Source organism: Rissa tridactyla, chromosome 1 (assembly GCF_028500815.1).
Source record: "Rissa tridactyla isolate bRisTri1 chromosome 1, bRisTri1.patW.cur.20221130, whole genome shotgun sequence".
Lineage (NCBI taxonomy): Eukaryota > Metazoa > Chordata > Aves > Charadriiformes > Laridae > Rissa > Rissa tridactyla.
The window spans coordinates 198,912,727-198,938,849 of NC_071466.1; positions in this window are offsets into that span (position 1 = coordinate 198,912,727).

Here is a 26,123-nt window from a genome sequence, read left to right on the forward strand (position 1 = left end):
ACTTAAATCAAAAAGGTCAGGTAGAAATGCTGACACTCACAGATGAGCAGAATGCAGTACTTATTTTCTGTGCATACCAGAATTATAGCATGGACAGAGTTTGAATGATGTAAGGAAGAAACTCATCCAATTAGCCTGGCACCGTTACAAAGAAGCCTGAGAAATGCAAAAGGAAAACCAACTAAAGCAAAGAGGTGTACAAGTTTGCCTTTTTGAAGAGAATGTTTCCTTCCCTGAAACTTTATTTTATGCAGTCAAGGTCTATGCTGGGTTATCTAAATGAAATGTTTTTGTGTGAATCTAGTTCAGGTTCGATCACTCTCTGATACAGATGATAAATTGTTCTTTTTTCAGAAGTTCTAAAATGTACAGAGTATCAGAGTGGAAATAACAGTGATCTCTTTGTATCCTCGTATTTAACGGAGTGTTAAACAGCAGAAGATCTAATGTTGGGAGGCCAAATTCTAAATCCAGTCAAGAATATGTCTTAGCTGCACTTCATTGCTAATGATGGGATAATTACAGCGGAGATCAGAATGAAAGGAAGAGAAAAAGAAAGATTTGTAGCGACAGGTTCTTTATTGGAAGAAAACCATTGCTTTATTTATTAAACTGTCTTTATCTGAGCCCACGAGTTTTCTTACGTTTACCCTTCTGATTCTCTCAGAGTGGAGAGCGAGTGAGCAGCTGTGTGAGGCTTAGCTGCCCACCAGGTTAAAACACAAATATTTTAACCACAATGCACTTCCTTTATTGAGTGCAAGGGCTTGAAAAAACAAAAATACTTGATCCTTTCACAATTTAATTATAACAGCCTCTGTTAATAGCGGTAAATGGTTTGAATTACAATGAATAGTTAAGAGACAAAAGCAGATAAACTACACAGTAGAAAAAGAGAAAGGAAAAAATAATGCTGAAATACCTTAGAAGAGATTTCGGTCTCCTCTCTCTGGTACCTTTGTTTTTCACTTCTTTCATTATCTTTGGTCACTTGTCTAGATCATGGTTCTTAGAGGTGTTCAGAGAACTGGCAGGTCCATTAGTTCCTTGAGTCCATTGATTCCCGTTCTTTCTTTAAGCCCACTGTCAGGAAGGTATAAAAGATGGTAAAGATCTTTGGCTCCTGAAGTGCTAGTTTAATACATTCTTTTAGAAGATGTCCAATTAGATGCTTTAAATCTACAGTTACAATACCATATAAGAAAGGTGTTAAGCCTTGAGCTGTCTTTTTTATTTCTTCCTCCCTGAGTGGTAAACAAAAATAACTCTGTGAGAAGAACTGAGAAAAGTACAGGCATGCTGTGAAGAGCAGGGCCGCAGAAAACTCTCTCTTTGTGGAGTCTTATAGGCCTGAGTGAGATTATTAGCATTTTTCTTCCTTGGAGGCAGCAGTAAATGTCTTTTGCATTTATTCATTTGTAAGAGGTTATAATCCTTGAAACCTCTATCCCATTGGTTAGATTTTAGCAATAAATTTTAAAGTTATTAAGAAAGTAATAGCTACAGGACATGAATATGCAACCATATGGTATGATCACATAAAAAATTTGGAAAGTCTGTCTGAATTAGACAACATTGCAAAGCTCACACAAATATTTCAGACCTATCCAGCTATTTATTACAGGAACACTTCATACTTGTTTTGTTACTCTATTCTAACCAGGTCGAGAGTGTGCTGTCCTTCCAGTATCACCCAGCTCAGTTTTGCAGTCTGATAGTTCACTCAAGGTTAGGAAACCAGCAGTTTGTGCTCTCTAAAATGCAGTGAAAGGGAAGGGAAAGGAATAGGGAGATAGATTTCCAGATTCAGGTTTGAGTGGAGGGTCCTGGAACTAGGATGATTTTTGCCACAAATGTCCTGGCTTTAGGGAGAGGGAGAAGCAGCCCCCAGGTGATATACTTGGTGATAAGAACTTCATCACATATGACGGAATGGGCTTGTCTCAGTCCTGTGGCAGTTTATTTGAAGACAAGTTTTGATATGTATTTCATGATCGCTGTGTCAGTAAACTTCTTGAAAAAAAAATTCTGTTTTTTTCTTTGTCAAATTTTCAATGTGCTTAGCAAGGTCTTGTCACTAATCTAGTCCTGATTCTTAAGCATGGCATCCTTCAATCATGTCCCAAATGATGTTTTTGCACTTTTGATTCGTAGTATTGTGTGCTTTTGAGTTTACATATGAAATATACAAATGTGAAAATGTTGTGGAAAGGACAGTTCTGTAGTTTCAGGACTCTAACAATAGAAAATTGCTGCCTGGTCTTCCATTTAAAACTAAAGTTACAAATGGCTTAGATACAGTGAAGTTTGTATTCAAGTGCTCCAAAAAATTAATCCTAAAATAAAGAGCTAATTGATTAAACGAGCACACGATCTGCTCCAGCACACTAGAAGATCAATATTTAATACACCCTTGATAAGTTTATGTAAAGTCTAGTCACACCCTTCATTAAGATATGTTGACAGAGAAGTTCATTTACTTGGATGACTACCAGGATTCAAAAACCTAACTGTTAAAAATGTTGTGTTTTATACGGTGAGTTAACAGTGAATAAGACTGCGGACAAACTGATTAACTGGAATTAAAATACTTGTGCACCTGTGAGGCCATCCTACTTTTTGTCTGAAAATGAATACTTTTTTATGTGCAGCAAAGCATTTACCTGTTAGCTAACTGTATATGCTGCACACTGGACTTAGCAAGATTCATGCTTTGTTTTAAATGCTTCAAACTTTGGATCAAATTGCAAAGAAAACTACCCAAGCAATTGTAACAGGTTTATTATTCTTGTCATAACTTTTGGGTTGGAAAATAATATCTCACTGAACAAACTGAAGATTGGAAAAGAAAACAAGGGCCACTTTCTTAGTCTACATATTTACCTGAGATAATACGACAGAAAATATCATGACAGCAACAGTTTTATTCATAGGATCTTATGCAAATGATAATTTCCACAAAATAAACTATTATAAGTCATGTCAAGTATATAAGTAAATTTTTATTTAAAAAAAACCTTCTAATTACACAGATTTATTTTTCTTTGTTAATAAACATACAATTATATGACTGAAAATTTTAGTAAGTGTTTGGCAAGAACTCAAGTGTTGCATGTGTGCGTGTGTACATGTACACTTTAGAAAAAAACCCTCACCAGTGCAGGAGTGAGGCACTGACTGCAGCTTCACAATTCAAATAAATAACAGCTATTATTGTATCTAACCTGTTTGGTAATGACTATCAATTCCTTGGATAAATTGAATATTACCCAAGAGAGGCAAAAGACTGCAATATAATTAAATGAAATTTACATAAGAGCATCTCTCCTCTCATTTAAGCTGCACAAAAATTAAAGAATGAGGAGGCAGATGAAAGCTCCATGAATTTTCCTCAGAAGACTTGTAGATACACAGTTTTCCCAGACCTATGCATTTAAAATAAGGTGAATGGATAAAATCCCCTGACTAATACAAATTCACCCTCTCTTCTCAGGAGGGAGAGGCATCAGGGGCTTGTCATATCTATTGTGCATTAAGTGAAATATTTCACATCTTATTTCTGGGTAATCAAAATAGCTTAGCCTAAGTGTAACTTTTCTTCATTTATATTCTACCATTATTATTCAAAGCAGTTCTTCTTTATCTTCCTCCTGTAATAGGAATAATACAAGAAAATGTAACTTATGTGGGACTGTAACATTTACCGAAGTTTTTAGATCAATAAATTTAGCCTTCATGATGCAATCTGAAAGGGATTTGCTATGTTGCACGCATGAAAAATGCCTTGTTTAGTAATCATTCTGATATCATGTTGTTCTAAATGCAAAACTTGATATGACTGGGCTATTAAAATCTATTCCAAAGAATATCCCAGGGGTCCCTCTTGTCATTTTGACTCATGCTTGTGCATAAATTTCCATCTGTAGAGAAATATTCTAAGTAGCTATTGTCATGAAGCAGCTGAATTGTCCTCATGAGTCCTTCCAAGGTTTATAAAGACATAGTTTCAGAAATAACTTTTTCTAGAAAGATGTGTATTATATGAATTCAAACACATAATTCTACCTATAATTTAGTGAAGCTGTACTCGCAAGTCCCAGACCCTAGAGTATTTCAATGTGGGCCTCATGGATCAGGATGGAATCCTGAAAACACTAGAAATAGAACTGAATGAATTAATTCTGTTTGAAATTTTTATTGTAATTCAAGTCATATCCAACCTAATTAAATATCCCAAAGGAAATCCCCTTTTATGTACAAAACTGGGCTTAATCTAGCAAGATACACATCCTTATGAAGTCAAGCAAGATCTCAACTGGCATAAATTTGGAATGCAAGTTCTGTCTTAGTATAATTTTGCACAGTTGAAACTGCCAAGAATTAACTATTTATAATTACCCTGCTGCATTTTGTCTATGGGATGACATGAATAAGAAAACTTCTTCGTCACCATTGAAAAGCGTCAAGCATCCACGTATTTTCACACACTTCTGACAATGGTGATAAAGGAAACAGATACCAATTTATTTCACCAAATATCACAGTGATACTCTGGACGAATAGGCTTGGGGTTTCTCTGAAGATGAGGAATGATCCTTTGCTCTGGAATTCTTCAGAGAACAGTAAAGAAATAGACATGCAGCTCTCCCTAGCAGCAGGACATTTGGGCCAAATCTGCATAGTCTTAGTAAAGACTGAATATATTGGTTTCCTCAGATTCACAACTATTCTACGAATGCCTAGTTTGAGGAGCAGGTGAGCCATTAAGAGTGACAGCTTATTAGCATTCCCTTTTTTTCCCCTTTTAAAAAAATATTTTTTTAATTATAGCACTGTTGATTCCCCTTACTGTTACAACCTTTGATTCATTTCTTTTTCCTCCACTCTGTAATCCTTCCTATGCACATATATGCTACTTTCCTTCAATTCTCTCATTTACTCCCAATGCCCCTTTCCTCCCAGCAATCCCTCTAGCATGTATTATTTCCTTTTTTCTGTAATTCTCCCATGCTGAAATGCAGTGTTTAGCAGTCTTAGTAAAGTTTGCATGGAAAGCCTCTGGTGAGCTGACGTGGATCACATGGCTGCCAGCCTAGTTTGACAAGTCATGCATGTTCAAGTCATTCATGTTGAAAACCCAAACGGATAAACTGCAGTACGAGGCACACACAAACGCCTGAACACCTTTCTATGGCTAATCCACCAAAGTTATAACTCCCCCCAGCTCACACCCACTTAGTCACACGCACCCCACTCTCCCCATCCCCTCCTGCCCACGCAGTGCCCCCCGTACCTCCCATCAGACGTGGTCACTCTGGCCTCAAGGCCACCTCCCACTGCTGCCAGCAGCCAGCACCCACCCTGTTTCCTCCCCGGGGTCTTTCACCTTTACAGATCTTCATGTTTCTTTTATACTGCATTTCAAGCTAACTCCCCTTTTTTTTTCTTTTTTTCCTTCTTTTTTTTTTTTAAATATTGTTTTCTCTCCCCCCCTCCTCCTTTCCCCCCAGAGTCCCTTGGTAGTCCCCTGGTAACTGCTTAATGCAGCTGACTGATTGTCATCTACCTCTTCAACATGACCAGTTTGTGTCAGATGCCCTCCCAGGTCGTTTGCTGTAGTTGATTCACCCATAGTGTCTGCCCCCACATTCTTGGCAAATGTTATACAGGCCATCTGCCAAGGGTGAGCACCCCCACAGGATTTCATATAGGGCATGTCTTGTATAAGGCTTGTCTTCAAGTGTAACTTTTAAGTCTTTGACCATAATCTCCAGTGACAGTTTTCTCAGAGCCTGCAGGCTTTGCCGAACTCTTGCATATAAGCCTGTCTGCTCACTGCTTACTCCCTAATCTTCCCACTCCAAAGTCTCTGGAGATTAGACACAGGGTAGTCTTCAAGCACAAGAAATCACTTAGCACAAATTTGTCTGTTTTGAGTTACATCCCTTTGTGACTCACGTTTTCTTTCTACTGCCTATAAGCAGAAAGAAATCTGGAGGGACATACAGACAAGTGTTTTGCAGATTAATAACTGGAAAGCTCTGCAAGGAAACTGGAGACAGAACTCAGAGTCAGGCTTAAGAAATAAGAAGCACAATATAGGTGAGTCTGGTGTGGATAAGGATGATAAGGTCAGGAAGGAAGGTTGTCTTCAGTGGCTCAGGCTATTTGATGACCTCAAGACTGAGCCTAAATATCATACGTTTACGTACATGTAGTTATAGAGAGATGGAGACACGATCTGTCTCAGTACCGCTGCTTAGACGAAGGTAGTTCGCAATGACAGTAATGTCTTAAACTGATTACGAATCATACAACTGGAAATTATTTTGAGAAAATCTATTAAAATGTTAAAAAAACCCCAACTTTAAGAAAGGGAAAATGACGACCATTTAAATGGAAAGAAAATTTGCAATATTGAAAGTCATAACTCCCTATGAATTATTTTAATCAAAGACATGCTTAATTGTCATAGAATCATAGAATCATTTTGGTTGGAAGAGACTTTTAAGGTCATCAGGTCCAACCGTTAACCTATCACTGCCAAGTTACTACTAAACCACGTCCCTCACCACTGCATCTACACATCTTTTAAATACCTCCAGAAATTAAAAACATAAGCATTGTCATTAAAAACAGACAATAGAAATTGAGAGATCTAATGATCATACAAAGAACTGATTGTAAATTATGAACCCTATTTTATAACATACACTTTTTTAAAAAAAATCACACTTTACAACACAAAATAATTGCAATGAAACACTCCTGTGTGTGAATTATGAAGTATTATTTCAAACCTCATTGCACCAATGGCACTTGTCTTTAACAACATGCCAGGAATGAAGTAATTTGTCATTATTCACGTTCCATGTTCTTATTGCTTATCCCACAGTCTCTTTTGGTTAACATATCTTCCTGCATTCTCAGCATTTCACGGGTTACTCTGAATACAGAACAAGAAGGCAATATGAATGCTCAAAGTTCTTGTTTGAAGAGTATTTTAGACTCTCATCCTACAAAGAGTTTTTTTCCCATACTTAAACTTATAAGATTTGAAAGACTGAAAGTTTATGAATCCTTTTACAGTTTGTCCACTAACCACTTTTATTGTACAAGACCATTTTTACTGCCTTATTTTTGGTTTTGCTTTTGTTTTTTTTTAATAAAGCCAGTGTTCTGGCTTGTTATGACAGTATGAAGTGTTTGTAAGGTTTTTTATCAGAATGTGTAGGCGATAGAACTATCCTCATTCTGAAAATCTAGTCTGGGGAAAACCACCAAAGTCTGAGTACTCACATGTATCAGAAATATTTGTCATATTCTGAAATTTATAAATGTAAATCATTGCATTTAAATTTGGTGTTGCCCATCTCAGTTCTCCAGTGCTGTTGTGGAGAGGAAATACAATTTATTTAACTTGTAAAACCTTGCAGATCTGCAAGAATAGAAGAAATAATCATACATACTTGTATGGGGTAACAAAATCTGTTGTATGCAAACTGATTTAGAATTAGTAAATCTAACTTAAGCTTTTGAAGTTGTTAGCATTTTTTAACACAATTTCAAAGAGATTTGGGGCTAAGCAGTTGATTATGTTATCTTTTGCAAGTGAATATAACTCTACTACATCTTTGCCCACTTTACATGGACTGCTCTTTCCAGATATATGTAGTAGTTATTTTTTAATTACTTAGACTTTTCCTCTTCTTGAAAATTATGCTAGAAAATGAGGAAAGGCTGAAAGAGCTGGGACTCTTTAGCCTGGAGAAGAGAAGGTTGAGGGGGGACCTGATTAATGTTTACAAGTATCTAAAGGGTGGGTTTAAGGAGGACGGAGCCAGGCTCTTTTCAATGGTTCCCAGCGACAGGACAAGGGGCAATGGGCACAAGCTAGAACATAGGAAGTTCCGTTCAAATACACGGAAAAACTTCTTTACAGTGAGGGTGACAGAGCACTGGAACAGGCTGCCCAGGGAGGTTGTGGAGTCCCCTTCTCTGGAGATTTTCAAGACCCGCCTGGATGCAGCCCTGAGGGATGTGCTTTAGGCAATCCTGCTCTAGCAGGGGAGTTGGACTAGATGATCTCTAGAGGTCCCTTCCAACTCTGAAGATTCCGTGATTCCGTGATTCCGTGAAAATATCTATTGAGTTTGTGTTTTTGATCTACCTTCTGTGCACTTTAGGGGTATACAGTACAGCTGTATTTGAGCACAGTTGTATTTAGCTGAAAACAATTTAAAAGGGAAGTGTGAAGCAACTTCAGGAGGTAATTTTTAAGATGAGAATAATATCCTAGAAGATGTATTGAATGGAGTCGGCAGTAAGATAAAACTTGGCTAAGAAATGACATCGAAAAGCTTGTTAAGGCAAACCTATGTGTTAGACCCTGGTTTGAAAAATGGTGAAAGCAAGAAGATTCAGACAAATGATATAGTTTTGACTAGGCAAAGGATCAAGTGGCTGACCAGCCAGGACATGGATAGATGATGTTGTTGATTTTAAGAAAGCAGGAGGAATTATTCCAAGTAAATCACAGAGACTGGTTTGTCTTTCATACCTTAGCAACCCACAGCAGAAAACTTACAAAATACAGTAGCAGGAGACTTGAGCTGAGCCTTGTATGTTCCAGTTGACTGTGATAAACACCAATTGAGAGTGATGGCTGTAGTATCTGCATCTAATACGCATTTTACTTTGTATTTAGTGTGACAAGAATCTATTTTTTTTTTTCAGAGCAATGGAAAATATTTTCGGAAAAATCCCATTCCTCCCAGATATGAATTTCAAAGTATGTGAGAGACAAAAGGTAGCAAAACAGGTAATTAATCCCACTAGTCACCCTGACAGTAATAAATTTTCAAGAAGATAGCTCTGAAGTTGTTGCTATGCAACCTCTTCCAAATGTATATAAAGCTGATCATTGCTGCTGTTTGTTTATTTTTGGAGCCAGCTTTCTCCAAAGGAAAAAGCAAAAAATATAGGCCTGGAATGGGTAAGTCTAGCCCACTGCTACCATTTGACATTATACATATCAATTTGACATTTGATATTATGTAGGCGCTCTTTGAAGCTTAGTAAGCTCTGTGTTAAAATTATTTCTCTGGTCAGAAACAGCAGGCCCATTCCGAGTTGTGGCATTGACTTATATGACCTTTGAGCGTAAAGCACAGTGATTTGAATTCATTTCACTGCAGTTACCCTTTCCCAAAGTGTATATAGGCAGGCCCACTCAGTGTCCCCAAGCAATTCATTCAAATACCCTTTATCACTGAAAGGAAACACTTTAGGTTTTGTTTCTTTACTTAAGGGACTCCTCTGTCTCAGTCTGACCTGCCTAGTCGAGTATAATAATACCCTTGAACTGTCTCTCACCCTCTTTCAGCCCATCTCTTTTTCTCATTTCCGCAGCACAGTTGTATTGCTTGTGAATTCCCATTACTGTTCTTGGCTGAGAGCTGCAGCTTCGCAGACACTGCAGAGACGGGCATTCAGGAGCGTAATACCAGAGTTAGTGGCACTTAGCTACCGGGAAAACGAAAGTATAGCTTTATTATTTGTTGTAATATCAACACAGGGTGCACCAGGAGACCCCCCTTACCTCATGGATGGAGGGGGGTTTGGCTGCTGGGACGCAGGACGAGCTCAGGCCTGCTGCTGCTGAGGGCAGCCCCTTTCACCCTGTGACCCTGGGAGAGACTCCTAGATGCCATGAGGTGGCCATAGCCAGGGCTGACCCCCAGCCCAGGTGAAGGTTCTTTCAGCTGAGACTCTCGCCTGGGCTCTGCCGCTGCCAGGAGCCCCACTGCTCCCAGCTCCCTGGCCTGGCCCACACTCTGGCACTACCTGAGACCACAGGATCACAGAGTGTCTGATGTTGGCAGGGACCTCTGGAGGTCATCATGTCCAATCCTCCTGCTCAAGCAGGACAGCCTAAAGCAGGTTGCCCAGGGCTCTGTCCAGTGGGGTTTTCCATACCTCCAAGGATAGGGATGCCACAAACTCTCTGGGCAGCCTGTTTGAGTACCCTAGCTGCGTAAAGCTCGCAGTTTATACCTAGGAGTACTCAAACACCTAATGGTCCCAATGTATGTCTGGATGCTGAATATGAAGATTAGACTTCTGTCAGAATCAAGCTGCGCATTTGATTGTAAGAGTGACCCCTGGGTTATTTTTTTCCTAAAGATTAATCAGTCTTTTTCTTTAGAACAGTAATAAAAATGTGGTGAGGTTTTTTTTGTGGGTTTTTTTTGTTTGTTTGTTTGGTGTTTTTTTTTATTTTGTTTTTATTTCAGTTAATTTTCATAGTTCCTGGTTGACCTGTGAGAGGGTCTTTCCATTGCCTCTGAGGCTTCTGAGTCTGCTCCTCCTTGCAGTCTCCTCAGATTTTCTTACATTTCAGGTTTCTACTTGCTGTGACTTCTACTGCTTCACCAGCTAGCCTGCTATACCTTGTGATCTGCAACGTTGTACTTCCTTGGGAGTGAATAATCTCCCTTCCCAAAGGGATCTTTTTGACCCTGACCTTAAAAGGACAATCTGAGAACAAAACCAAGTGGTTTCACCTTCATGGGATGATGACATTAACACAGCTTTTTGAGCAAAAAATGTTGTTGTGGGTTTTTTTTTTTTTTTAAATTTGGTCTTGTGGGCAAGAAATGGCTATCTTTAAAGCACATGTTCTGGATCAGTTGTTTCTGAGTATACAGTTAGAAAGCAAACCTTTAAAACCCTAGCATGGATTAGGGTGTGAAATAGGTGCTAAGTTGCTGCAGAGCTACCAAGCTACTCCTGTATATTTAGTGCACTTAAAATAAATACTAAAATACCTAAAATCAGTATCCTACAGGTTTTTAAGTGTTCTTTATTATCAGACTTAAATTCTTTAATTCCACTTTAAATCTCTTGTGTCCCCTTGTGGATCTCTTCCCCTTCTCAAATATAATGCATTAATAATAATTCTATGATTTTTTCCTTTCTTTGTTGTTTCTAATTATACTGTAAACTTTTCAGGGCAAGAGTCTTAAGTATGCCTGAGATAGTAACATTACTTAACAAGCACAGAAGTCTGGCAGAAACACCTCTTGTATGCTAAAAGAAGGTAGCATTTAGCATAGAATTTCCTGGTCTGTCTTGGTTCCTGTGCTGTTGATGCCTTGTAGTGTCTGTGAGTACTTTAAACTAGTAAATTAAATAACAGCCCTGGTTCCCATCATGCAAGATTTAGTCTTTTCCTCTTTACTTCTCCATAAAGAAGTACTATGACTATAGGACAGTATTTTGGTATTTGTTTTGATTTATATTTTATATTTTTGTTATGGATGTGACATTGAGTGTTTTTATTAAAAGAAGCAATATCACAGAAATTGACATGATACTCGTGTATCAAACCCATTGGACAGACTAACTGTAGAGTAAACCCTCAGATCAAACGACTGCATCCTAGCTAGGAAAATCTGCAAAGCTGTTTTGTCGGTTTAGCAGTTAAATTTACAGATGTGCAAGGCAGTTAGAAATAAGCGATGAGTGAAGCTCTGACATGTCTGGTCCCTCCTTGTGCTTAAGTCCACATTCTCTTCCCACTTTTTTTCAGGTTTGTTAGCTAAAAAAAACTACAAGAAAAACCCCCAAAACACAAAAACCCACAATGAGAAATGGAATAGAAGGAAATTTATACCTTAACACTAGTCCTTGCAGCCCTCTAGAAAAGTTCTGGTTATTCAAGCCAGTCTCCTGTCCACATAAGAACATAACACTCCTGTCTTACCTTTATTTTCAGATTTTATAAATATTGATTTCATAGGAAGATATAGATTTGTAATAAACAAGTTAAAATGAATCTTTTTCAAGTATTTCAAAAAGTAGCTCTTAGGAAAGAGAAGCAGCTATGAAGCCTGAACAAGTCCCATGTAGCCTGAAGCACCAAACATTGCTCTCTGATCTTCAGGGATCTGGGAAAAGGGAAAGTATGCTTTTAGGTTACAGAGCAGCTGCTTCTTTCTTCCTTACCCTCTCAATCCTCACCCAAAAGCCTCAAACATCCCAAAACCTCAAGTGTATAGCTTAAGGTAGAGATTATTCTTATCGTGTGCTGCAGCCATAGGAAAGGAACAGACTTTATCACTAAAGAGCTCTTGGAGATATCACTTGTGTTTTTGACATGCTTCCAGTAAAGTCAATGAGAAAGTTTTCCTCTATCTACCGGAAGAGTATTTCTTTGAATACTCTCATGGGGTTTCAAGATGTGAACAGGTAAGTGAACAAGGTTTTTCACATGATTAACTTATGCCCTGTCTGTTCTTCCTGTGGAAGCATTTTGTACAAGAATATTTTCATGTATTACTAAACTTTTGACTGTTTCTTATCATCAGTAAACATGTAAAGAAAAATGCTTGTTTGTCATTTTTAGCAGCTTCAGGTAACATCAAATAGAAAGTTTTCTTCAAATTATTGTATAATGGCTCATCCTGGAAGAGATCCGAGATATGTGTTTAAAGCTTTTCGTTATTTCTTAAAAAGGTACTATCAAGACCTTGATTTTTGTACTGTCTACGACACTTACCAATGCCAAGATACTAATAGTACAACCGATTACAGGACTTTATTAAATTTTCAAATTATGCTCTTAAAATTCCCATTCTTTTCTTGCTGTGCAACTGTTTCAGGTGGTTATTGTATCTTTGCTATTACTGATTATATTTATGAAAAGAATTGGATGATACGTATCATGGTTTAGGCTCACCTGGCCACTAAATGAACGAGAGTGTCCCTCTCCCTTCCAAGAACTGGAGGCAAAAAAGAGAATATAGAGAGAGACTTATGGGTTGAAAAAAAAGCCCTAAACCAGCTTTAATGAAATATTAACAACAAAAAGAAAAGATAACAATATTAATAAGAAAATGATATATATACAAATATATACAAAACTAAGCTCCCAGGATGACAAATGTGTCACAAATCCCAGACTAGACTCAGTGGTACATGGAAACCGGATTCAAGAATGCATGGATCAGAGTCAAAGATAGAAGAACAGACAGAGTCCTCCTTGGATTCTGGCCATTGGAGAAAAAAGGCTGACCCCTTGATCCCTCAGCTTGATACTGAGCATGATGCAGATGGGATGGAATACCCTGTTGGTCAGTTTTGGGTCACCTGTCCTGTCCGCTCATCCCCACAGGTGTGACCCCTCTATGCTTTTACGCTTTTGACCCTCCAAATTGGTGCATAACATAGTTAGCTGACCTTGGTTGTTATAGCAACAAGTATAAGCAAGAACCTCTCTGCATACCATTCCTTGGTATTCACTATAAACATCAGACGTTATCGCTTCTAGAAGTAGACATTATCTGAAAAACATACCATTAATTTCAGAAAGTACAATCAGTTAGAAAACACTTAACTGAAAAGTAAAATTACTGAAACGAAAATTGGTTTTGTTCTATCTCAAACCAGGACAATATGACAGCAGGTTACTATTCTCTGACCCAGAAGGTTTCTCCCTATCCTGTATTTCTCTGGTTCTAATAATTCTGGTCCGACAAGATATTTCTCTATCTGACTAGAGGTTTCAAATCCGTTCCTCAATCGGGGTCTGTGAGAAGCTCAGTTTCTTAAACAAGTAAACCCTGAGATGTTGCATAAGTCTATTTAAAGTCATATATCACTGAAGTTGTGATTATTCTCTTCTTTCTCTAAGGATACTAGGGCTTATAAAACATGGGTTTATATGTAATACCTTTGGAGTATTACATTATGCAGAGCATAACTGCATTAGTTTTCCCTGTGAGTGAAACTGGTGATAAAGAGCCTCAGAGAAGAGCTAAATTGCTTCCTCTATCCTACATAAGTTCCTTCCTTTGATGTCTTCTCTGAACTTCTTACATTGACTTCAATTGTAAATCTAGCATACCATGTGCTTTGAGCTATTCACTTCAACTGAGACTTTTCATTAACCAGAATCTAAGAATGTCCCTCTCTGGTGTTCCCTAATGCATGGTAAGCATTAAGAATAATGTCACTGCTGTAAATGACAGTGGATCAGGCAAAGCTTTTATATACATCACTTACAACTATTGCAGGCCTTGTTTGAAATGCCTAGTGTTTAACAAAATTCTACCATGAAGGCCTGTGTCACACTGTAAAGGCAGTATCAGAATGACTGCACAGGTGTTACTGCAACCCCTACAAAATCCAGGCCTTCACCAAAGAGACAAATCCTCAATGGATTTTGTGCACAGTAAATACAGATTTAAGGATGAATATCTAAAATCTCTTTAGAGTGACAAGGTTATTTTTCATCATCTGCATGTTGTACAGGGAGAAAACTGGGAGACATATGCCTTTAAACTACAGAGGGAAAAGAGTTAAATTCCTGTGTGAGTAGAATATATTCATAGTTCGTTTGCTTTTATAAATATTTTTTAGCACCTGAACATCTTGGAAGGGTTGGACATTGGCAGTCATTCTAAATAGCTAAGCCTATTTATGACACAAACAAGGATACAGTGAATGCCATTTGGTTTTTCTATCTTATTGTGTTACACTTACTATTGAAGTATTTAGTCATCTAAGCATTATAAAAATTAAGCGTGACAAAAGTTTGAAATTTGAAAATTCCATTCTGCTGGAAATGCTGAAATTTTTATTGTGACTGTAAGCAATTGATGAAATAGTTCTATTGGTAATTGGATTAAAAAATTAAATATTTCTATTGTGATAGAACATTTAAAATATTAATTCAAATGTATTTTATTTTGGGAATGTGATGTCAATAACAAAATACGTCAAAACATGCCAGCAGATATTATGTTATGACAGAAAGTGTCATATTCTATTTCATTATATTACTTTGACTTGACATAATACACTAATTGACGTGGTTTAACCATTATAGTATATCACATTAACATAAAAGTTGACATGTTTTGACTCCATTGAACTAAAGAGGTTTCATAAGGTCAAAATAAAATATAATGACACTAGAAGAACACGATACTTCTGTTATTTCTCATACCTTTAAAAAAATAATTAATATACTCCGGTGCAAATCTTCCATTTCATCAAACCATCACTTTCTACCAGACAGATCTTTCAGCAAAACTTTCTCTAGCAACATCAATACACATGTGAGGACCCATGGGTTAAGGATCCTCATCTCCTTTGGCTTTGTCCAAACAATAGACCTCTACAGCAGCTGAGGTTCTGTCCTAATGTTCCTCTTCATCCTCTTGTCAGCGGATGTTTTTCCTTTTATCATGACATTGGAAAAGCTAGGTCAAACATCTGAGCTTTTTGTTTGTGGTCACTCTGGTCTCTGTCACAGTGAATTTCTTAGTCACAAGCCAGCTGCTGAGAAAACTGTCTGCCACATTCATGGGTCTTACTTTGATGTCTGACATTTCCATTTCCCCAGAGGAATGCAGTTGTCATGGGAGGTGGTGATCAGGGAGACTGAGACCATCCCTTAGATTGCCAAGGCCAGACACATGCTGGTCTTTCAAGATCAGGACCAAAACACTGAGCTTCAAATCATATTCATCTGGGAGCCAGCACTAAAAGCAGACATGGGAGAGATGCACTTTTGATGGACAGGGCTGCAAAGCAGTTACAGGTTGTTGCATGGAGTCTTGGAAAGAGAAAGTGAAGAAAGAATAAAGAAGGACCCGAAACATTGGATTTTATTCTAGTGATCTAGTTGTACTTTCAGGGTGTCCTGAGAGCTGGAGGTTCCCTGGGGATGGGGACCAGGAACCACAGAGGTGGCCCATATGGACCAGCTGGTCAGGGCCTTCGCCAGCCACGACCTATCCCACCCCCAGGCAGAAGCAGGAATGATGAGGGGCACTGGGGCAGCCCCATCCATGGGCATCAGGGATGAGCTGAAGTTGGTCCGGGATGGCCCAGCTTGGCAGGGCCCATGAGCTGTGCAGGGCAGGGCTGTGCGGAGCTGGAGAGCAGCCCTGCTGCAGCATCTCTGGGGTGGGGACTGATGGATCTGGGGGCTGCAATGGGGTCCTGGGCCATGGGCAGAGTGGGGGAAGCCACGGGCAGAGCTGGGCAGGGACAGTCAGGGCTGTCGGTGGCCTCAGGACCCTAACAGTACAGTACTGTGATCTTCTGTTACTGCTAATTTCTAGTTACAACTATTAAGACAGATATCTGTCTTATTAACTGTAAAGATGGAATCCCATCTTTATCAGCTGACTATTAGAAGGGAAACTGAAGCTTTCACTCAATTGAAAACTTTTCCTTTTCCTTGAAAACTCACCTGTGTGTGTCTTTGACAAATATCAATGACAATGTAAAGAAGGGATTCATTAGTACCTTCTAGATGTCCTCTACACAGATACCCAAATACTCTGAGGAAACTCCAAAGTTGGTCAAAAACCTCCATGCACCTACACGTTTTCTTCTCACAAATTTAATTGAAACGCAATTTAAGACAAAGCATGAGACAGGTACAAACTGCACCATCTGGTCCTGTGGATCATCTGTGGTTCAAAGATCACCCTCTGGAGCTCACTGCTTCAAAAGAGAAGGTGGTAGTCTAACTAAATAAAGATTCCCATGATGTTTGACAGACATCAATGAAGACATACAGAACTGGGTTTTTATTTGGTTTGATTTAAACATAAAAAATAGTTTGATTTAAACATAAAAGACTATATCCAGGAGCATTTAATATGATCTATTCATGTCTTATAAAACAAAAGTCAGATTTCCAAGAAATCAGCCTAAACTGGTTTCTAATTTCAGTTGATGGTAACTATATACAAACTCATGTTCAATGAAAGGGAAGCTTCTGTACTTATTTACAGCAAGGGTAATTGGGCTTCATGCAGAGTAAGATGAGGCAGGCTGGCAAAATCCTCTTCACAATGGTACTGTACAAGAGACGTGCTTTTACATGCTGGATGCAGAATAGCTGTTATCTCTGTGGAAACAAATATGTACTGTATTCTTGTACAAGTACGAGCTCTGGAAACTCATTTAAAGTTGCCCCTCTGTTTTAAAAGGAAAATCTTGATCTATTTCAAACTTTCAAAATTAAGTTGACTTTAATGGCAGTGATTTCTGTGTGTTGCACAGAAAAAAAAAGACTTTGAACAAGGTTTGAATACTGCTGTGTTGTCAATAATTTATGGTTCATAACTGAAATGTACTTCTATATTTAAGGCTGAGAATAGATATGGAATTTCTAAAAAGAAAAAAGAACAAATTTGAGACATGAATGGTGCACACTGCTAATACGATACAAAGAAATTTAGACCCTTGGGAACTATTTTTCAACCCTAAAAATACCAGAAAGGCTGTATGATCTAAGAGTTGTAAAAGCAAAATAAATCTAAGAGCTTGGAACTGACTTTCTAGTGTACAAGAATATAAATTGCTGCTGCTTCTTGAGTTGACATTTATTTACCATTTTGCAGTATGAGAAAGAGCCTCAAGATTAGAACAGAGAAAATTAAATTATGTGCCTGTTCCTTTAGCTACAGGGAGGCTTGTGTTTTAGAGATAGCTTTAAAGGTACATGGCCACAGGTAAAGGCCAGTACCTCGCTAAATGTATTTTATTCTTAGATGAACTGCCATGGAATCACTCAGCCAGAACTAAAGAAATCAACAATTTTGTTCCTTACTAAATAATTCCTTATTTTTGAGGAACATTTAGAAATGTAAATAGTATGTAGGTAATTTTGTCATTTTGGGGGCTGACAAGAAACATTATATTAAAATCCAACGTCCAGCTGAGGATGCAGCTAAGAAATGCAGCAGTTCCATAAGTGAAGCAGCACTGTTTTAAATTAGGTGAGCTTTTCCACAAATAGTGCTTTAATGAACCAAAGATAATTAACTGTGTTCTGGGTAGACCGAGTTTCAAGGCTACAAAAATTCATTGCAACTGTTTATAATGTTAATAGCTTTAGATGTCTTTTATTAATACTGCTTTAGGTAGATTTTCTATTTAATATTTAAGTAAGTATTCTGACCAAGTAAATATCTTGGGTCTCAGTGAAAATAAGGGGGATGAGATTGTGATAAAATGTATAAGGTTATTAAAAGGAGGGTTGCTGCGTGGCTTTGATTTCATACTTAGCATTTAGATATTAAATCATTTATACCCAGGTTTCTGTCAGACCTGTGAGAAATAGCAATTTTCATAGCTGTTTAACTGACAGTGATTGACCCAAAACACAGTGTTTACTTTTATCGTGATACAAAATGTGTCTTCCTTCTTACAAGTCTTGCTGAATTTATTAATAGATTCTTCTTTTTTTCTTCTTTTCTGTCAGGTCCCTATAATCTAAATTGCCCTGAGAAAAGACAGAATGTGAGAGGAATATGTTAAAATTATGAAATAAAGCGTGGAGGTGGAAAATATTAATTAAGTATAAAAGAACTGATATGTCATAGAATTAGCATGAAAAATGAAAAATACAAAAAAGCTGTGCAATATAAAGTAATTTTAGTGTTTTGAACAGGGATCAGTGCCAGATATTTTTAATTTCTAGTAATCATATCAGGAAGATTTAGAATAAAAAGGTCACTGAAACTGGGAATGCAGAGATGTATTTCATCCATTATGTTATCACGTGTTGAAAGCCGTGGTAATTCTGGACTGGACGGGTGGTTTGCCACTGAGAAGTGTGGTGTTCTAATTTTGTAGCTGATTTTTCTGGGAAAGGCCAATCAGCCAGCAACTGCAGCTCCTTCCTCCTCACTTGCCGAAAGGGAAGCACCTTTCTGCACTGGCATGCAGGGACAGATACTGTTGCTGAGTCTCAGATGAATGTCTTGTCACTGAAAAGGTTTTTCAGTGCCTCTCCCAGGCATCCTCTGGGAGGGTGCTTGCATTCACACAGAGACTCACTGAAATCGCAGGAGCTTTCTGCAAGTCCAAATCTGTTTCTGCTTAAAACTGTTTCCAAACCCATGTTTTATGTGAAGAGCACAACTTACACATCTCTGTAGCACATCTTAGCATAGCAGCTTTGCAATGAACCAGGAGAGAGCACAATCACGGTTTTATTGTCTGTGTATCAGAAAATATCTTGATTTGCTGCTTTACATTTCTGCCATACGTGGTGCATATTGAATCGGAGGCATAACGCATAAGCAAAGACAAGCATGGGGCATCTTGGACAGATGTCTCATTTTGATGATTGCTGAGGAGAGTTTCTTGCATATAGTAGCTACTTAGTAGCTCTAGAAGAGCAATTTCCTTTGAGATGCAGTCATTCCAATGGGGCTGTAGTCCTAGATCACATACGCAGTTTAGGAACAGTAAGAAAAATTGCTATGCCTGGAAGAGACTAAATGACCCTTCATCCCAGAATCATGTCTTTGGTAGAAGCCATCTCTAGAAAAAGATGATAAGGAAAGGCTTCATATAGAGTGGTACTTCCCTTGATAAATGTCTTCACTTTGGAGGAGCTGTACGCAGGTATTTCCTGAGGTGAAAGCTGTTGCTGCTTCCCTTGTATAACAGTCCTCAGCACACTTTTCATCCATGATTTGTGTAGCTGTCTTTGTAAGCGTTTATACTTTTGACATCCACCCCATCTCATGGCAATGAGCTCCACAGGTTTATGAACTGTGTGGAGAAGTATGCTTCCTTTCTTCATTTCAAAGCTTCAGCTTATTTAACAAGGGGTATAAAGCATAACCACAGATCAATATAGAAGAGACACAGGGCCATAATGGAATCCCCTAAATACAACTGAGTAAAAACAGGGTAGAATCTTGGAATATGGTGAAGTGATTCTTTTCATTATAAACCATCTATTCTCTCCCAAATTAATACCCTTCAGAAAAACAGGATCTGAAAATAAATTGAAGCAAATTAAACAGAAATTTATGCCAGGTCAAATCTCTTCCATGAGTGACTCTATTGACCTCCCAGCTAAGTTAATGACAAAACTATAATAACAGGCAGCCCAGAACTCTAAAATGCTCTTTGTTACTGACACAGTCCAGCCTTATTTGTAGTTGTAGCAGTAGAAAAATTTCTGTGAGTTCTCTGCAGATCTATGGGTACTGAGCTCTTTTCATTAGCTTATTGTTAGAGGCAAATGCTAGTTAATCAAGCCTACAAGCCACATTTCTCATCAAAGGTATACCAAGCAAAGGTTTGTGGTAGAGTACATAAGTGTTCCCTCAGGTGTACTTGAGTGTGAACTCCAAGACTGCCTGACCATATGCACTAGGACTGTGGGCTGTTAAACCCTCAGTACTTCTTTCTTGTAAGAGGTAAAGTGGATGCAGCAACACTTGATCCAGCAATATTTTTGCATTAAGACAGCTGTTAAGTAATGTGGGCATTACATCTTCTGTTGTGTTATTTTAAAATGAACACTTGTTAAATACTGCAGCTTTACTTGTGTCAATGAGAAAATTTCCTGTTAACACTCGTGAGAGTGTAGCATTGAAATGAATGTGTAAGTCTGCTTTTTCTGAGAGGTAGCTTATGCTATTTATTTGCAAATTAGATAGACAGGGATAGAATTTTCTTTATTCATTCACTCTCGCTATTCACATAAAACCATTGGTCAATTGTTTTGGAATATCTCATTCACCTTAACTGAACCAAATTCTCTATCTGTTTTTGTAATATGCGATTTGTGCTAATTAGGATACTAGAAGTTAGTCTGATTATCTGCTTTAGCGTTGGAATTTTTTTCCCCACCGTATGAAAAATTAAGAGAAAAAAGGAGGATATTTTTGACTGACTTTTATCATCAAGGAGTTGTATTAAAATAGTCATCAGCTATTGTAATTCTGACGAAAAATGGATGAATGTTTACAGCTGGTGGCTGATAGCATTAACAGATCAAAATAGTCAATGTCTGAAAGTAAAGATATCAAAGATATTATTCATACACTTTCAGGGATGAAAGGATGATATTGTTCTTTTTTTCATGTGTTTCTGTTCCTAATCCACTTGCAGAGGAAATGTGATAGTAGTCAGAGAAATGGCCTGAACATATAAGCAACTGAAGAACTATATGGAGGGACCATTAATTTCCCACACTGGCTCCATTTAATTGCTTGCTATGCTAATGAAAATATGCTTGCTGCCTTTATTCTGGCCTGTACCTTTCTTCACCTGCAAGTCTTGATTAAGGGTTTGAATGCTGATGAGCTTAGATGGATCTGATTAAACTCAGACCATGCCAACAGATAGGGTGAGAGAAGGGAGGTGGGAATGTTTGTCAGAATAGAGATAGATGATGAGGAATCTACCTCAGGATTTGAGAAACTTGTGTTTAATTGCCCTTTCCTTTCTTATAGAAGAACCAGTGATTTTATAGGGAACTATTTGAACTCCCTGGTTGTGACGGAGGAAGGGAAGAAGACCTTTTAAAGTTGGGTTACTTTACACAGACGGTGAGAAAGAAAGGTTAAACTTGACTCTTTATCTTAGAGGTTGCCCTCTGATTTCTATTTGTCTTACATTTTCCAGTCACTTGATAAGTGTATGTTCCACACATTGTGGAAGTCGGACTTCACCCTTCTATGATGAGTGTCATAAGTGCTTAGATACAGTTATTCCTTCTAGTATCTCCTCTCCTTTCCGAACCTACTAGTCTTGTCCAGACAATGAAATGAATTTGCTAGACAGAGATCTCCTAGGTTGTTCAGGTTTAGCAGCTCTAGAAGTCTTGTGCTTTTTTTTTTTTAAACTTGCTTAGAAAAAGGTATATTTTCAAAAGCCTAGGTGAAGTTATTAGAAAACAGTGAAAGTAGAAAAGTGGATAGAAAAGACATCTTTCTAGTTATGAAAAGTGAGCTCCCTCTCTAAACTTCTGAGAATGACTGAAGACAGCTACTGTGGAGAAGAGATCAAGCTACTCCTGCTTGAGCAGGAGAGTTGGAATAAATGATCTCAAGAGATCCCTGCCAACCTCAATGATTCTGTGCCCTGTAAGGAGGCTTAAGCTCCAGAGAATCATTCCATTACTAACATTACCTACATGCACATAGTTCTTGTTAGTCTAGGTTTTCGGAGCCTAGTATGATGTGCCTGTCTCCCTCTATGAATTGTAGGGGAAATCTGTCTACTTTGTTCACGGATGTGGAACCATCTACAACACCCACGTACTAAAAGTTAGAGTTTATGATGACTTAAGTCTATATCGGTTATAGATTTGAGAAAACATTGTCTCACACATCAATAGAAAGCAGGATCTTAGTCAGTTGACAATTTTTGTTTTAGGAAAAGAAGTATTAAAATAGTCACTACAGTATTCCAAGTTTAATCTGAAACTCATAAATTAAATTTAAATTCTTCAGTTGAAGAATAAAGCCCATGTTCCCTACATCAGATTGTATAGCTCTCTGGCATTAGTTCTCTCAGCCTGTGACCTGAGAGACTAACTAGTCTCACTTGACTATATTGACTTCAATATAAATTTTATTTTCAGGACGTAAGGGAAATGTGAATTGTATGCAGTCATTTTCCCTTTGCAAGCTATCCTAATGTTTTACAAGAGATCAAATACAGAGCAAAGTAGGCTTCTGAAACTTTATTTTTATAACAGCCATTTACAGTTCAGACTAGAGAAGGAGTTGACTTGCAGTTGAAGAATAGGGTGGAAGCCTTGTTATTATTTTTCCACATTATCCTTTATACCTGTCAGCCTCTCAGGAAAATAAGATTCCTATAAAACGTCTAAAAACATAATGTTGGGCAGAGAAATGTTTGCCATCATTTTTTCACAACAAAAAAAAGGTCTTTACCCAGGGCAGAAGTTTGCCCTGGTTCCTTTGTCTTAGAAGAAGGTAATATATTGAAAATATTCTTCAAAGCTTTATTAAATCCTAAAACCAATTAAATCATCTTTTTAATGGACTGATAGGGATCAATCCTGCTGATGGAGTAGGTAGGACAGGGGGTAGAGAGGAAAAGAGGGCAGAAGAAACAGACAGAGAGAAAAGGAGGGGTGAAAAAATCCTAGTGTCTGAATTCTCTACGAAAGAGGGATAGCTAAGGGGCATGCTTCCTGCTCAGTGAAATTAGCTATGATAGTATAGGCAGAAATGCCACTTGATATTGGTACACTCAACTTTGTACTCTTTCCTTATTCATTTCAGGGCTGCATCTGGTCTTGATACTTTCAAATTCTTTCAGTCCAGCACAGAATAAAATTAGAAGGAAAAAGGAAATAAAAGGAAAAAAAAATGAAAGTAGGGAAAGAAAGAAAGAGTGTAAGGAGGAAAAAAAAATGGAAAAATGGAAAATTTAGACCAAGAAGAGGGCCAGCTGGCAACATTAATGACTTTGCTGAGGAAGCGGAGAAATATAGAATCAGAGAGGAGGGCTATGAAGAGGGGCTAGAAATACATGGATAAGAAAAGAGGCAGGAGGAAAAAAAATCAGTTCTAGGAGGGGGTTAAAAAGGAGGAGAATGTGAAAATGGTGGCGTATTCACTGGCCAGCTCAAGAGTGTTTCTATGTCTTTAGTGAAACTTCCAGGGAAGCTTGGATTTCTGAATTTCAGAAAAAAAATTTGTAGTTTCAATATGTTCCTGACAGGTCCACGGATACTTGCAACAGGAAACAAGGGGGAAGATGAGAAAAGGCAACCTATAAGTGGTTATTTGTAGTCTGCTGTTGAGTGTATGAAAGAAGGAATTATTAAGTCTTTAATGACAGTATACTGCAAAGTTTTAAAAAGTATCTTCAGGTTCCCTTTGTGCGTGCTTTAAGTTACTTGAACACCATTTGCTTTTACTGGATTTAAATGAAGGTGGTTGAACATATTTGTGAATAATGCTTTTTGTTTATGGAGCAAGTAGAAAGAGTAGGAGCACAACCCAAAATAACCGGTGTATCACAAGGCTTTAGCAGACGTTGACCAGAGGACTCCAGTAGATTTTCCTGAGAACTGGTATCACTGGCAGGAGTGGAAAAACTAGTTCAAGTGGAAAGACTAATTCTTCTGGAATTGTGTTTATATAAGCCTTGCCCATTTCTGGGAAAGAACTGCAGGCAAGACCAAAAAAGCTGAGAGAAGGTAGCAAGGAAGCACAAGAAATGTGAATTTGTATGAAGAGCTTGGCGTCCTCTCACTTTCCTGCTACTACAATAAAAGAAGAGTATCTCTGTTATGAAGCTGAGTAGCTCTCTACTACTAAGATAAGGGCAGTACCTGCTTCTGTATGAGCCTTTCTGTATTCAAGAAAACAGTATTTTCTGTGTTATTTGTAAATAAAGATAACTTTATCAAAATAATTTTATCAAAATTATTAAGTGGCAATATAATTACTGAAATAATGAGAAGAGTCCCAAACTTCAGGTAATCCTTTGAGTCAAAAGAAGACAGTATTTCAAAACACCTAGACTTTCCTTCTTGGAGGTTTATTATATTGTTTGCCCATTGTTTTTAAAATAATTTTGTATTCTTGTTTTTTTTTTTTTTTTTTTTTTTTTAATGAGCAAGAGTGAAAGAAACTTTAACAATACTGGTATTTGGAAGTGTGCTTTCATTCCCTTTGATAGCACAAATAGAGAGAGCAGTGCTACTTACTTTCTGTTTAACCTGGCTTGAGTCAATGCCATAAGTCTTCGTAATAACGGCAGTCTTTCATATCCTAAGAATAAGGATGTCTAGATTTAACTGCACATTATAAGAAATTTAAAGACAGCACTGCATCCCATGGATGTGTCACATGTATATTGGATTTCAAAGCTACAATCCTGGGTTTTAAGGTGTCTGAATTGCTTTGTGATTATTCTGTATACTTTCAGCTCTACTATTTACCAGTTCAGATATCTCAAGCATCTGTGCCCTCTTAAACTTTATATTCTTCAACTCTATTAAGCACCTAGTACTCCGGAACATTTTGGAAGAAATATGAGCAGCTAAAACATGAAGTCTGAAGGTTGGAAATAAATATACAAGCATATTAACACCTGCTACTAAAGAGTGTAGTGAGATGGAAGGGGTAAACTCCAGGAGCTGATTCCAGGCTAAAAGTTGCCCTGCCCCTTTTGTCTGAAGCCCAGTGACTGATGGACATCTAGCTTTGTAGATCCACAAGCCAGCGCTTCCTTCGAAGTGAGGAACGTATGCCAATGGAGTCAGGGACAAAAAATCATGTCCAGGAGTCTGCTCCTTAGTGTCTTGTTTCTTTTAGAGATTTTTCACACAGAAGTTGTTTACTTGAAGTGTGAGCCTGAGTTAATAGTTTGTCTCTATTAATATTTTCAGCACCATTTATTTGAAAGCTATACAATGAACTCCATTAAAGTCAAGAGGCTGCTTCTTCAGGAGCTTGACAGTATTAAAATTCTTATACCTTAGGCCTAGGCTTTTAAATTTAAATGTTCAAGCTTTCTAATGGCACTGGTGGGTGACAAAGTAAATCTGAGACAGAAGCACCAATTTATCAATTCCTTGGTGTGTGCTCACCCAGGATCTTCACATACATTGACTCACTGAGCTTCTTTGGGTTTGTATTTTCCAAGTGTTGAGGCAGCATAATGAAGAATCTTACCTGACAGCATTAGTGAAGAATAGATCAGTTATGATTGCATTTTTTTGACAATTTTCATAATTACCAATGCGTAGCAATATATACAAAAATGTATATTTAAGTTACCTACTTTTTTCTGTTAGGATATTTCATTAATTTCCATAGACATGTCAGGAAAAAACTGTATAAGGAGGAGTAAAGAAGTACTAGTTTTTGAATTTTAGTGAGTTTCTTATAAAGGCAAGTTATGGTTACCTCTCTAAAAGGAGAGGGTAAGGAGGGAGTTTACAAACAAAAATTCCTCTTTTGTCTAAGCCTTTCCCTTTCTCTACCGTATTTAATCTTAGCTTATCCCCTAAACACCTGGCGTGATTCATCTTTTTTTTCCTATGGTGTACAATAATGGTTATTATGCAAACAGATGCTACTTTAAGTGTAAATAACAACTTAAAAACAGTGTTTAGAGATAGTGTGATTTTTCTGTCACATGCTAAGCACATCTAACATACTGTCTATTAACATCCAAATTATCTGTATATAGCGAGATAAGAAAAATGTTTCCTTCCAGTTATCAAAGCAATCTGACATCTCATTTGGTTTTGAATTTAAATATCTTTTCTAATTTTTTTTCAAATAAAATTGTGT